Raw genomic sequence first — 15,545 nt, forward strand, 5'->3', positions numbered from 1 at the left:
GGACAGACAATGCAAATTAAAGTATCTTGAGTGAAGAAAAGAAAGTCAATATAGCCATATAGCTGAATAGAGAATCCAATGGTATACAATTATTTTAGAAAGAGGGGTTTGGGTTTGGTTATGAAGGGTTTTGAGAGCTAAACAAAAATGACTATATTTGATCTTGAGGAAATTGTAAACCAAAGAAAATTTTTGAATTTCAAAATTACACAGCTTTATCTGTACTTAAGGAAAATCTCTTAGACAATAATGAGGAGGGTGGACTGCAGGCCAAAGAAATTTGGAAAAGAGATCAATTAAGATGATATTACAATGCTTGCTTTGGCAGCACACATATTAAAACTGGAATGATATAAGGAAGATTATTTGCAAGACTATTGTGCAAAGATGACATGCAAATGTATGAATTATTCCATATTTTTAAACTATCACCATAATTGAACATTAAAACAAAGCATATAAAAATTATATATATATAATTCAATTCAGAAAAAGGTTTTGAGAAAATAACACTCATTCCAACTGAAAACACTAGAGGATGTAGAAATAAATGGAGCCTTCCTTAAAATGATGAGTGCTAGCTAATTAAGATTACAACCAACCATTCTCTATAAAAGGGATGAGATAGAAGCCTTCCCAATAAAATCAGTAATGAAGCAAAGATGTCCATTATCATCACTAGAACCACATATTCACTATGGTATTAATTGCTGTAGCAATAAAGATGAAAAAGAAATTAATGAAATTAGAATAGGCTATGAGGAACCAAAACTATCATTCTTTGCAAATGATAAGATGGTATACTTAGAGAACCCTGGAGAATCAAGTTAAAATTGAGTTGAAATGATTAACAAATTGACCAAAGTTACAGAACATAAAATAAACTCACAAAAATTACACACACACACACACACACACACACACACACACATATACATGCACACACACACACATATAAATATATATGCATACACATATAATTTATATGTATTGCCAACCAAGCTCAGTAGCAAGAGATAGAGAAATAACCTTTAAAATAAATATAAACCACATGAAATATTTGGGAACTTACTGGCCAAGACAAACCTAAACACTATATGAAAACAATTATAAAACACTTTTCAAACAAATAAAGATAGATCTAAACAAACTGTAAAATATCAATTGCTTGTGGGTATGCTGAACCCAAATAATAAAAGTGACAAATCTATCTAAATTAATTTATTTCTTCAATGTCATACCAATCAATTACCAATTTTTTTTATACAACTGGAAATTTTTTTTAACAAAATTCATCTGGAAGAACAAAAGGTCAATAATATTAAAGGCATCAATAAAAAATGTGAAGGAAGGTGCTATAAACTAGATTTCAATATGAATAATAAGATAAAAATTTTAAAAACTACCTTTTAGTAGCTAAGAAATAGAGAGATGGATCAGTGGAATTGCTTAGGTACACAAGACTCACTGTTAAATAACCATAGTAATCTAGTGTTTAATAAATTCAAAGTCTCCAGTTTTTGGCACAAGAACTCTATCTAAAAAAATAAATAAATAACTGGTGGGAAAATAAGAAAACAATTGGCAAGAATTAGGGATAGATTAATATCTTATACCATGTACAAGATAAAATCAAAAGGAATAGATGATTTAAACATAAAGAATAATAATGTAGGTAATTTAGGGCAGCATGGAATAGTTTGCTTTCAGATCTATAGAGAAGAATTTATAACACATCAAAAGGTAGAGAACATTACAAATTATAAGATAGACAGCATTGATTATATCAAAAGGTTTTGCCCAAATAATACCAATGCAACCAAAATGAAAAGGAAAGCAGAACCTTAAAGCAAAGGTCTCTTTTATCTGACAAAGGCCTCATTTCTCAAATATTCAGAGAAGTGATTCATATTTATAATTCTAAAAGATATTCCTCAATTGTTAAATAGTCAAAGGATATGAACAGGTAGTTTTCAGACAAAGAATTTAAAATTATTGTCATAGAAAAAAATGTTCTAAAAAAATCACTATTGATTAAAGGAATAAAAATTAAAAGAACTCTCAGGTTTCACCTCACATTTCTTAACTAATAATAAATGCTGAGAAGGATATGGGAAAATTGAGAATCTAATGCAGTGGTGGTATAATTGTGAACTAATCTAACCATTCTGGAGAGCAACATGAAATTATGATCAAAGTGCTATCAAATAGTGAATACCCTTTGATCCAGCAATACTACTATTAGATCTGTATGCCAAAGAAATTGTAAAAAAGGGGAAATAACCCAGTTGGACAAAAAAATATTTATAGCCCCTTTTATATAGCATTAAAGAATTAAAAATTGAGAGGATTTCAATCATTTGTGAACGAATATTTTCCCCCTCTGGAGCTGCATCTTTTTACACTATATAACAAATATCACAATATATTTTGGATTATAAAACATATATAATTTATCTCGAATTGTTTGCTATCTCAGGGAAAAGGTGATGAGGGAGAGAGAGAAAAAATTTGGAGTTCAATTTTTAAAAATGAATGTTAAAATTGTCTTTATATGTAACTGGGGTAATAAAATGATATTTTAAAAATCAATCAATAGAATGAATTTAAAAAGAGAATTCATTATTATAATATATGAGATTTAGTGAATATTTGAACTAACTTGATAGTTAATAAGTAGAAAAGAGCTTCTGAATTCAAGAGATGTAAAGTTAGAAATATCAAAATTTAGCTATTAATTGGAGCTAATTAATTATAGGATGATGGAGAATGAGAATTTAAGAGTAGCAGCAAAATTATAAACTAAGGATACTAGAAAAATTATGACAATTCAACAGAAATGATGAAATTTCTACATGAAATAGATTTGGGCAAAAGATGAATGATATTTTTGATGTTTTGCTCAATAATGGTGGTGTATGATTGAAGCTCAGGGGAGACATTGGTGCTGGACATTTAAATCTGTGAATTGATGGCATAATACTGATAAGTACTGCAACAGTAACTAAGTAAGTCTGAGAAACAGAGAGTTTGGTACCAAGGCACAAGGGAAAATGAGTCAGAAGAAAGTGTGTTCTGGATGAAGAATCTTAAAAGGAGACAAAAAAATTGGGGAGAAGAAAGAGAGGAGCATATTTGTTTTTCAATTTTATTCAATTAAGAACAAGACAGTTCCTTGCCTCAGAGAGCTCACAATCAAGTAAGAAACACATAAAAATCATATTGTACTCACCATAAATATTCTGCAGGTTTTGCAAAAACAACTGTGAACAACTTCTATTTCAGGGTCATATGAATCTAGAGAGTTTTCATTTTCACATTTTGAACATTTAAAGCCATAATTTATAACTGAAAGTTGACTATTTGAATGAAACTCTAGAGAAAAGAATTTGTTTGATATTCTTGGTGTATGGTAAAGTTCTCATTACTGTGAAAAGTTGAACAAATGAGGAGATGCAAAAGGAAAGAGTGTCATGTGAAGAATAATGGACTAAAAATGATTTCAGCCTCCTTTCATTTTCTGGTTGTATAAAATGGGAAAATCCCTTAAGATCTTTAGGACTCAGTTTCCTCAATTTTGAAATAGGTTATAATAAACTCTATAAAACACCACAGAGCTATTGTGACCATCAAATCATATGTTCTTGCAATATACTTTGAGAACTTTGAAGAACTATATAAATATCAAATATGGTCCTCATCTGTATTATAAATACATGCTTATTATGATTACATATTTAATATTTGAAATTTGTTATGGTTTAATTAGAAATTAAATATGTTTTTGGAATCTTGTTTGATCAACAGTTATAAGAACATAAATACTCCTAGTGAAGGAGGACAACAATAGCAAAGAATAATTTGAGTTATGTCCCCATAATGGAATTCAATGGCTGTTTCTAATATATAACTTAAACATAATTGATAACGATGCCATTTCGATACAATTTACAAGGAAATGATGCTCTGATAGAATAGTGATGGGAATCCAAAAGGTAACACTGAATTTAAAGAAGCACCCATAACAGATTCTAGTTCATAGAGTTCAAAATAAGAAGGGAAATTATTTCTGACCCTAAGAGATATGTTTGTCTCTTCTGGTTTGTGCTAAATGAGCATCAGTTATTTAATACAGTAAACTTATGTAGCGTTGCTCTTCTTTATACTTCATAGGGATTAATTGACAACTCTGATACAGATCTACTCTTAATAAAGTACTATGATAAAGAAGAAAAAATGAATCAAAGATCATTAAAACAAAGTTACTCTAATAACCTGCTAAGATAATCATTGAAGGCATCTTGATTTGTGGCAGAAATAGTTTAAATACATTAAGGAATGCATTTCCTCTTCTTAAAAAGGATTTTATCATTTGAGTTAATAATAAACTTATTTTTCCGGGATGGAGTATATGGGGTGAGATAAAGCCAGGAAACCCCTAGAGCTATCCCAGTTTCCCTTAAAAACCACATGAAACCAAGTCTCTGAATAGAGTATGATGGAATGAAACCACTCTCCAATTCAAAGGAAAGGAAAAACTTCAAGAAAGGTCAGTCTCACTGGGGAGAAAAAAGTGTTCAGCCCAGTTCAGACAGACTCTGGGAAAACCAGTGAGAGAGTCTTAAGCACATCAAATAAGCAGGTAAGATCCTCTGTTCTAGCTCAGTCAAAGAGCAGATGAGTGGGGCAGCTACCAGTGCTACCTCAGAAGGGAAAATCAGGGAAACCAGGCTATTTCCTGAAAAAAGCAAGCAAAGCTAACCCATGCAAACACAAGGGACCCCTGTACTGAAAGGCAAGGCTCAGAACTACACAGAAAACTTGGGCAAGCACCTCCTGCATCCCAGGAACAGAACTCAACCAAAAAAATGAGGGAATACCAAAATAAAAGGGAAGAAAATAATCTAGAAACAAAAGAATCTTGACCATAGAAAGTTGCTATAGTGACAAGGAAGATCAAAGCACCAACTCATGCAGATAGAAAACCTCCAGAGGAAATTTCAAAAAATCATATGAATTAGTCTCAAGCACAAAGAGATTTTTTGAAAGTGCTCATAAAATACTTAAAAGAGCAAATAGGAGAAGTAGTAGGAAAAATAAGAAAAGAAATGAGAGTTACATAAGAGAGAATCAACAGTTTGGAAATGAAAGGAAAAAAAATTGACTGAAGAAAACAACTCCTTAGAAAATACAACAATCTAAATGCAAAAAATAAAATCCACTAAACAACCCTTTCAAAAGTGCAGTTAACCAAATGGGAAAAGATGGACAAAAGATAATTGAAAAAAATCACACATTAAAACACTAGAATGGGGCAAATGAAAGATAAGTACTTTATAAGACAGCAAGAATCAGTCAAACAAACTAAAAAGAATGAAAACATTGAAGAAACTGTAGAATACCTAATTGGAAGAAGAAAAAAAAAACAGCTGACCTGGAAAATATATCTGGAAGAGACAATTTAAAATGTAAAATTAAGAAGGCCATGATCAAAAAAAAAAGAGCTTGGATAGCATTCTTCAAGAGATCATCAAAGAAAACTGCCCCAAAATTGTAGAAACAGAGGGGGAAATACTCTGTGAAAGAATCCATTAATAATCTTCTGAAAGATATCTCACAAGAAAAACTCCAAGGAACATTGTTACAAAATGTCAGAACTACAATCTCAAAGAAAAAATGCTTCAAGCTTCTAGATAAAATAATTCAAATGTCAAGGAGCAACATTCAGGATTATGCAGGTAACAATTGGTAACAACTAAATAAAGGATCAGAGAGCCTGGAATACCATATTCTGGAAGGCAAAGGAGCTAGTGTTACAAAAAATAATTAACTGCCCAGCAACACTCAGCATCATCTTTCAAGGGGAGGTGATGGAAAGAGACTTTCAATCATTTCTATTGAAAAAACAGAACTAAACAGAAAATTTAATTTACCAACATAAAACTCAAGGGAAGCATAGAAAAGTAAATGAGGGGAAATATATATTATTTAAAGGTTAAAATATTTATATCCCTGGATGGGAAAATGATATCTGTAATTCTTGAGAACTGCTTCTATCATTTAGGGGAGAGAAAACAGGACATCACATGGATGGAGGGTGTGGCTGTGAATGGACCAAATTTGATATGAAGACATGAAGGGGTAAAAAAATGTGTGTAGTGGAAAAAGAGGAAAGGGAAAGTACAATGGGACAAATTAGATTGCATGAAGAGGCATAAAACGCCTATTCTCTCTAGTAAAAAAAAAAAAAAAAAAAAGGAGGGGGGAGGAGGGTTGAGCATTATCTAAAGTTTGCTCTCATCAGTTTGGGCTCTAAGAAGGAATAAATTAATCACCAAACTGTGTATAGATATTTCTCTAATTCCATGAAGAAGAAAGTGGGGGGAAAGGAGGGGTAGGATAGAAGAGACATCAAAAACACTGGGGGAAAAGATCAGAAAAGGGAGGAAGGGTGATTGAACATAAGGTTGTGGGTGAAGTGAATTAAAAAAAAACCACTATTAGGGGAGGGTGGATATGATAGAAGATAAAGTAGTGGGTGGGAAAAACACTAGTGAAAACAGGGTGGAAAGATAGAACAAAAGTATATACTGGGAAGAAAATAGATGTAGGTAAGTACAGACCTGATAATCATAACTGTGAATATGAATGGTATGAACTCTCACATAAAACATAATTAAATAACTAGAGTGGATTAAAAAACAAAATCCTACAATATGTTGTTTACAACAAACACATTTCACACAGACAAACACATAAAGACTAAGGATAAAAGGCTGGAAGAGAATTTATTATGCTTCTATTGAAGCAAAAAAAAAAAAAAAAAAAAAAAAGCAAGGATGGCAATTCTGATGTGCGATAAAGCAAAAGTAAGAATAGATCTTATTAAGAAAGGAAAATACTTCATGATAAAGGGTACAATAAATAATGAATTAGTAATGATACTAAATGTGCATTCACCAAGAAGTGGAGCAGACAAATGCCTAGAAAAGATTTTAAGCCAGTTACAGGAAGAAATAGCAAAACAATGATAGTGGGGCACTGCAAACTTCCCCTCTCAGAATCAGAAAAACCAAGATAAACAAGAAAGACACTAGTGAGGTTAATAGAATCCTAGAAAACCAAAATATGATAAACCTCAGGAAAAAATCAAATAGGGACAGAAAGGAATACACCTACACAAAAATTGACCATGTATTAAGGCTTAAAAACCTGACAATCAACTGAAGAAAAAAAAATAGTAAATGTGTCCTTTTCACACCACAATGTAATAAAAATTGTATTTAATAAAGGGGCAGGGAAAGACAGACTAAAAATCATTTGAAAATGAAAAAATAATCTAATTCTAAAAAAACTGAGTGGGTGAAACAACAAATAACAGAAACCCATAATTTAATCCAAGAGAATGACAAAAATGTGACAATATACCAAAACATATGGGATGCAGCCAAAGCGATTCTTAAGGGAAATTTTATATCTCTAAATAGCTACATGAATAAAATGGAGAAAGAAGAGACTGATGGATTGGTGATGCAAATAAAAATTGTTAGAAAAAGAACAAATTAAAAGTGTTCAATTAAATATCAAATTAGAAATTCTGAAACTTGAAGAGAGATTCATAAAATCAAAACCAAGAAAATTGAAATTTTTGAAATTATTGAAATAATCAATAAAAGTAAGTTGGTTTTATTTAAAAAAACAGAAAGCAAAATACATTAATCATTGGTTAACTTGATTAGAAAAAGGAAAGAAAAAACTAAATTGCCAACATCAAAAATTAAAAGGGTGAATTTACCACTAATGAAAAAGAAATTACAGAAATAATTACCAACTATTTTGACCAACAGTTTGGCAGAAAATCTGACAATTCAACTGAAATGGATGAATATTTACAAAAATATAAATTGTCCAGATCAACAGAAGAGGAAATAAATTACTTAAGTAATTCCTTTTTAGAAAAAGAAATTGAATAAAATATTAAGGAACTCACTAAGAAAAAATCTCTGGGGCAAGATGGATTCACAATTGATTTTTACCAAACATTTAAATAACTTTTAATTCCAATACTATGTTAAATTATTTGGAAAAATACATAAAGACTCCTGACAAATTCCTTCTATGACATAAAGATAATGTTAATATTTAAATTAGGAAGAGACAAAACTGAGAAAGAAATCTATAGACCAATCTCCCTCATGAATATTGATGCAAAAATTTTAAATAAAATATTGGCAAAAAGATTACAGCAGGATAATACATTGTGAGCAAATCAAATTCATTTAAGGAATGCAGTGCTAGTTCAATATAAGGAAAACTTTTACCACAATTGACCATATCAACCACAACACCAACAGAAATCATATGATAATCTCAATAAATGGGAAAAAAAAGCTTTTGACAAAATAGAGCACCCATTCATATGAAAAATACTAGAGAGAATAGGAATAAAAAAAAGAGCTTTCCTTAAAATAATAAGAAGTATCTATCTAAAATTAACAATAAGTATTGTTCATAAGGGAGAGAAGCTAGATGCATTGTCAATAAGATCAAGAATGAAAAAAGGCTGTCCATTATCACCAATATTATTCAACATTGTACTAGAAAAGTTGGTTTTAGCAATAAGAAAAGGAAAATAAATTAATGGAATTTGAAAAGGCAATGAGGAAATAAAGCTATCACTCTTTACAGATGATATGATGATATACTTAGAGAATCCTACAAAATCATGCAAAAATTTACTGGAAACAATTTTGCTTTTATAAAGTTGTAGGATATAAAATAAATCCACACAAATCACCAGCATTTCTAGATTTACTGACAAAGCTCAGCAGCAAGATATAGAAAGAGAAATTCCATTTAAAATAACTATAAAATATTTGGTAATATACTTATTAAGTCACACTTAAGAACTATATCAACACAATTACAAAATACTTCTCACACATACAAATGAAGATTTAAATATTTGGGAAAATATCTATTGCTCATGTGTAGGCTGAGCTAATTTAATAAAAATGGCAATTCTGCCTAAATTGGTCTACTTGTTCAGTGCCATGCCAATGAAAATATGAAAAAAGATTTTAAAGAAATAGAAAAACTAATAACAATATTCATCTGGAAGAACAAAAGGTGAAGAATATCAAGGGAATTAAAGAAAAAAAAATAAGAAAGGATGGTGCCTTAATAGTACCAAACCTAAAACTATATAATAAAGCATCAGTCATCAAAGTCATTTTCTACTGGCTAAGAAATAGAATGGGAATCATTAGTATAGATTAGATATACACAACAAAATAATCAAGATTTATCATAACCTAGTATTTGATAAACTTTCGAACTTCAGCTTCTGTAATAAGAATCATTTGACAAAATTTGCTGGGAAAACTGGAAAATAAAGTCAGAAGCTCAGCATAGACCTACATCTCACACCCCTTATCAAAATGGATACATGATATGGGTGTAAAGGATGATACCGACTTCCGGTTAAGATGGCGGAGAGGAGGCTCACAGCTGCATAAGCTCCACGCTTTCTCTCACTATCCACTTCATTACAAGCCTCTGAATCAATGCTTGACTGAAAAAAAAAACCCACATATAGTTACCAAGAGAAGCCATCCTTGAGATTCGCCAAGAAAGGTCTGTCTTTACTGGAGGGCTGGGATGGTTTTAGATCGGGTACAGGCGGCGGGCAGCAGCAGTGAGAGCACAGGAGCAGACTGGAGAGGGGGTGGGGAGTGATCGCAGACGTCTCTGCGGGGAGAGCTTCGCTACAGGTTTGGATACTTTGCTCCAGCAGCAAGTCAGCAGCCCAGCAGAGAAGCTAAAAACACCGGGGGTGAAGAATACAACCCCAAACAGCTGGAGTCTCCCGGGACCTGGCCGCCCCCCCCTCCCCCCCTCCACAGTGACTCAGCACGCTCTGGGATCTCAGAGCGCAGGCACAGCACAGTCCTGCTAGTGCCTCACTGCTGCCCCCTGCAGTCTGGAGAGGAAGCTCGGTAACATACCCAGCCCCTCCCCCAAAGAAAGACTCCAGTTTTTTCTGTTTTTCTTTGCTATTTTGTCTTTGATTATTAGACAGAATGAGCAAGAAGCTGAAGAGGACTTTAACCCTTGACAGCTTCTATACAGATAGAGAGCAGACTCTAAATCCTGAGGAGACTAAAAACAGACAGTCTCCAGGTGAATCCCCAAAGGAGGAGATCATCTGTTCCTCAGCACAGATGAACCTCATAGAAGTGATTAAAAAGGCTCTCACAAGGGAGCTAGAAGAAAAATGGGAAAAGGAGAGGGAGGCTTGGCAAAAGAGCCTGGAGAAGTCAGTTAAAGAGAGAGTGGATAAAGAAGTAAAATCCTTGAAAAATAGGATTGGGGAACTGGAAACAGAAAATAGCTCTCTAAAAAACAAAATTGGCGAAATGGAAAAAAATTCCACAGAACTAAAGAATTCAATTGGACAATTAGAAAAAGATCTTTAAAAAGTGAGTGAAGAAAACACTTCACTGAAAATCAGAATTGAACAAGTGGAATTGAATGACTCGAGGAGACAAGAAGAATCAGTCAAGCAAATCCAAAAAAATCAAACAATGGAAAAGAATGTGAAATACCTTCTGGGAAGACAACAGACCTGGAAAACAGATCCAGGAGAGACAATCTGAGAATCATTGGACTCCCAGAAAAGAATGATGAAAAAAGAGCCTGGACACTATTTTCCAGGAAATTATCAAAGAGAACTGCCCAGAAGTCATAGAAACAGAAGGTAAAATAGACATTGAAAGAATTCATCGATCCCCTACTGAAAGGGATCCTAAAATCAAAACACCAAGGAATATAGTGGCCAAATGCCAGAACCCTCAGGCGAAGGAAAAAATACTGCAAGCGGCTAGAAAAACCCAATTCAAGTATCAAGGAGCCACAATAAGGATCACCCAGGATCTGGCAGCATCCACATTAAAGGATCGAAGGGCCTGGAATATGATATTCCGAAAGGCTAAGGAACTTGGTATGCAACCAAAAATAAGTTACCCAGCGAGATTGAGCATCTTTTTCCAGGGAAGAAGATGGACATTCAACGAAGTAAGCGAATTTCATCTATTTCTGATGAAAAAGCCAGAACTTAACAAAAAGTTTGATCTACAAATATAGAACTCAAGAGAAATCTAAAAAGGTAAAGATTAATCTTGGGAACTATATTTTGACTATATAGATGTATAAAGAATACATGTATACCTTGTTCTAGAAATTGATGTGGAAAGGACATTGTACCAGAAAAAGGGTAAAGTGGGGATAGTACATCTCATGAAGAGGCATAGGAAACCCATTATATCTGAGAGAAAGAATGGAGGGAGATGAATATAGTGGGTATCTTACTGCCTTCAGAATTGGCTTTAAGTGAAAAATCTTAAGACATATTCAATCTATGGTGAAACTTCTCCCACCTCATTGAAAAGTGAGAAGGGAAAAGTGAAAAGGGAAGGAATAAGCTAAGTGGAAGGGAATATGGAAACTGGGAGGGAAAGGGGTAAGATAGGGGGAGGAACTCTAAGGCGGAGGGAGGGATACTAAAAAGGGAAGGCTGTGAGAAGCAAGTGGTGCTCACAAGCTTAATACTTGGAAGGGGGGAAAGGGGAAAGAAGGGAGAAAAGCATAAACCGGGGTTAACAAGATGGCAAGTAATACAGAATTGGTCATTCTAACCATAAATGTGAACGGGGTAAACTCCCCCATAAAGAGGAAGCAGTTAGCAGAATGGATTAAAAGCCAGAATCCTACAATATGTTGTTTACAGGAAACACACCTGAAGCGGGGAGATACATGCAGGTTAAAGGTAAAAGGTTGGAGCAAAATCTACTATGCTTCAGGTGAAGTCAAAAAAGCAGGGGTAGCCATCCTGATCTCAGATCAAGCTAAAGCAAAAATTGATCTAATTAAAAGAGATAAGGAAGGGCACTATATCTTGCTAAAGGGCAGCATGGATAATGAAGCACTATCTATATTAAACATATATGCACCAAGTGGGGTAGCATCTAAATTCTTAAAAGAGAAACTAAGAGAGCTGCAAGAAGAAATAGACAGTAAAACTATAATAGTGGGAGATCTTAACCTTGCACTCTCAGAATTAGATAAATCAAACCACAAAATAAATAAGAAAGAAGTCAAAGAGGTAAACAGAATACTAGAAAAGTTAGATATGATAGATCTCTGGAGAAAATGTAATGAAAACAGAAAGGAATACACTTTCTTTTCAGCAGTTCATGGAACCTATACAAAAATTGACCATATATTAGGACATAAAAACCTCAAACTCAAATGCAGTAAGGCAGAAATAGTAAATGCATCCTTTTCAGACCACGATGCAATGAAAATTACATTTAACAAAAAACCAGGGGGAAATAGACCAAAAAATAATTGGAAACTAAATAATCTCATACTAAAGAATGATTGGGTGAAACAGCAAATCATAGACATAATTAATAACTTCACACAAGAAAACGATAATAATGAGACATCATACCAAAATGTATGGGATGCAGCCAAAGCGGTAATAAGGGGAAATTTCATATCTCTAGAGGCCTATTTGTATAAGATAGAGAAAGAGAAGATCAATGAATTGGGTTTACAACTAAAAATGCTAGAAAAGGAACAAATTAAAAACCCCCAGTCAAACACTAAACTTGAAATTCTAAAAATAAAAGGAGAAATCAATAAAATTGAAAGTAAAAAAACTATTGAAATGATTAATAAAACTAAGAGTTGGTTCTATGAAAAAACCAACAAAATAGACAAACCCTTAGTAAATCTGATTAAAAAAAGGAGAGAGGAAAATCAAATTGTTAGTCTTAAAAATGAAAAGGGAGAACTCACCACTAACGAAGAGGAAATTAGAGCAATTATTAGGAGTTACTTTGCCCAACTTTATGCCAATAAATTCAACAACTTAAATGAAATTGAAAAATACCTCCAAAAATATAGCTTGCCCAAACTAACAGAGAAAGAAGTAAATATCCTAAACAGTCCCATCTCAGAAAAAGAAATAGAACAAACTATCTACCAACTCCCTAAGAAAAAATCCCCAGGACCAGATGGATTCACATGTGAATTCTACCAAACATTTAAAGAACAATTAACTCCAATGTTATATAAACTATTTGAAAAAATAGGGATTGAAGGAGTCCTACCAAACTCCTTTTATGACACAGACATGGTACTGATACCTAAACCAGGTAGGCTGAAAACAGAGAAAGAAAATTATAGACCAATCTCCCTAATGAATATTGATGCTAAAATCTTAAATAAAATATTAGCAAAAAGATTACAGAAAATCATCCCCACGATAATACACTATGACCAAGTAGGATTTATACCAGGAATGCAGGGCTGGTTCAATATTAGGAAAACTATTAGCATAATTGACTATATCAATAACCAAACAAACAAAAACCATATGATCATCTCAATAGATGCAGAAAAAGCATTTGATAAAATCCAACATCCATTCCTAATAAAAACACTTGAGAGCATAGGAATAAATGGACTTTTCCTTAAAATAGTCAGGAGCATATATTTAAAACCATCAGTAAGCATCATATGCAATGGAGAAAAACTGGAACCTTTCCCAGTAAGATCTGGAGTGAAGCAAGGTTGCCCTCTATCACCATTATTATTTAATATCATATTAGAAACACTAGCCTCGGCAATAAGAGTCAAGAAAGATATTAAAGGAATTAGAGTAGGCAATGAAGAAACCAAACTATCACTCTTTGCAGATGATATGATGGTATACCTAGAGAACCCCAGAGATTCTACTAAAAAGCTATTAGAAATAATTCATAATTTTAGCAAAGTAGCTGGCTACAAAATAAATCCCCATAAATCCTCAGCATTTTTATACATCTCCAACAAAACTCAACAGCAAGAGATACAAAGAGAAATTCCATTCAGAATAACTGTTGATACCATAAAATATTTGGGAATCTATCTACCAAAGGAAAGTCAGGAATTATATGAGCAAAATTATAAAAAAGTCTCCACACAAATAAAGTCAGACTTAAATAATTGAAAAAATATTAAGTGCTCTTGGATCGGCCGAGCGAACATAATAAAGATGGCAATACTCCCTAAACTAATCTATTTATTTAGTGCTCTACCAATCAGACTTCCAAGAAAACATTTTAATGATCTAGAAAAAATAACAACAAAATTCATATGGAACAATAAAAAGTCGAGAATCTCAAGGGAATTAATGAAAAAAAAATATCAAATGAAGGTGGCCTACCTGTACCTGATCTAAAATTATATTATAAAGCAGCAGTCACCAAAACCATTTGGTATTGGCTAAGAAATAGAATAGTGGATCAGTGGAAAAGGTTAGGTTCACAAGACAGAATAGTCAACTATAGCAATCTAGTGTTTGACAAACCCAAAGCCCCTAACTTCTGGGAAAAGAATTCATTATTTGATAAAAACTGCTGGGATAATTGGAAATTAGTATGGCAGAAATTAGGCATGGACTCACACCTAACACCATATACCAAGATAAGATCAAAATGGGTCCATGACCTAGGCATAAAGAACGAGATTATAAATAAATTAGAGGAACATAGAATAGTTTATCTCTCAGACTTGTGGAGGAGAAAGAAATTTGTGACCAAAGATGAACTAGAGACCATTACTGATCACAAAATAGAAAATTTTGATTACATCAAATTAAAAAGCCTTTGTACAAACAAAACTAATGCAAACAAGATTAGAAGGGAAGCAACAAACTGGGAAAACATCTTCACAGTTAAAGGTTCTGATAAAGGCCTCATTTCTAAAATATATAGAGAACTGACTCAAATTTATAAGAAATCAAGCCATTCTCCAATTGATAAATGGTCAAAGGATATGAACAGACAATTTTCAGAGGATGAAATTGAAACTATTACCACTCATATGAAAGAGTGTTCCAAATCATTATTGATCAGAGAAATGCAAATTAAGACAACTCTGAGATACCACTACACACCTGTCAGATTGGCTAAGATGACAGGAAAAAATAATGATGAATGTTGGAGGGGATGCGGGAAAACTGGGACACTAATGCATTGTTGGTGGAGTTGTGAACAAATCCAACCATTCTGGAGAGCAATCTGGAATTATGCCCAAAAAGTTATCAAACTGTGCATACCCTTTGATCCAGCAGTGTTTCTATTGGGCTTATATCCCAAAGAAATACTAAAGAAGGGAAAGGGACCTGTATGTGCCAAAATGTTTGTAGCAGCCCTATTTGTAGTGGCTAGAAACTGGAAAATGAATGGATGCCCATCAATTGGAGAATGGCTGGGTAAATTGTGGTATATGAATGTTATGGAATATTATTGTTCTGTAAGAAATGACCAGCAGGATGAATACAGAGAGGACTGGCGAGACTTACATGAACTGATGCTAAGTGAAATGAGCACAACCAGGAGATCATTATACACTTCGACAACGATATTGTATGAGGGCATATTTTGGTGGAAGTGGATTTCTTTGACAAAGAGACCTAACTAAGTTTCAATTGA

At 33.2% G+C, this 15,545-nt stretch overlaps 1 non-coding gene across 1 annotated transcript; it reads left to right on the forward strand.

The window, feature by feature from the left end:
- Positions 1-316: 316 nt before the first annotated feature.
- Positions 317-422, forward strand: LOC127546068 (U6 spliceosomal RNA). The gene has a single exon (XR_007949930.1). It is a non-coding gene; the product is annotated as a U6 spliceosomal RNA (small nuclear RNA).
- Positions 423-15,545: the final 15,123 nt, after the last annotated feature.

The sequence above is a fragment of the Antechinus flavipes genome, chromosome 1 (genome assembly GCF_016432865.1).
Source record: "Antechinus flavipes isolate AdamAnt ecotype Samford, QLD, Australia chromosome 1, AdamAnt_v2, whole genome shotgun sequence".
In the NCBI taxonomy this organism is placed as follows: domain Eukaryota; kingdom Metazoa; phylum Chordata; class Mammalia; order Dasyuromorphia; family Dasyuridae; genus Antechinus; species Antechinus flavipes.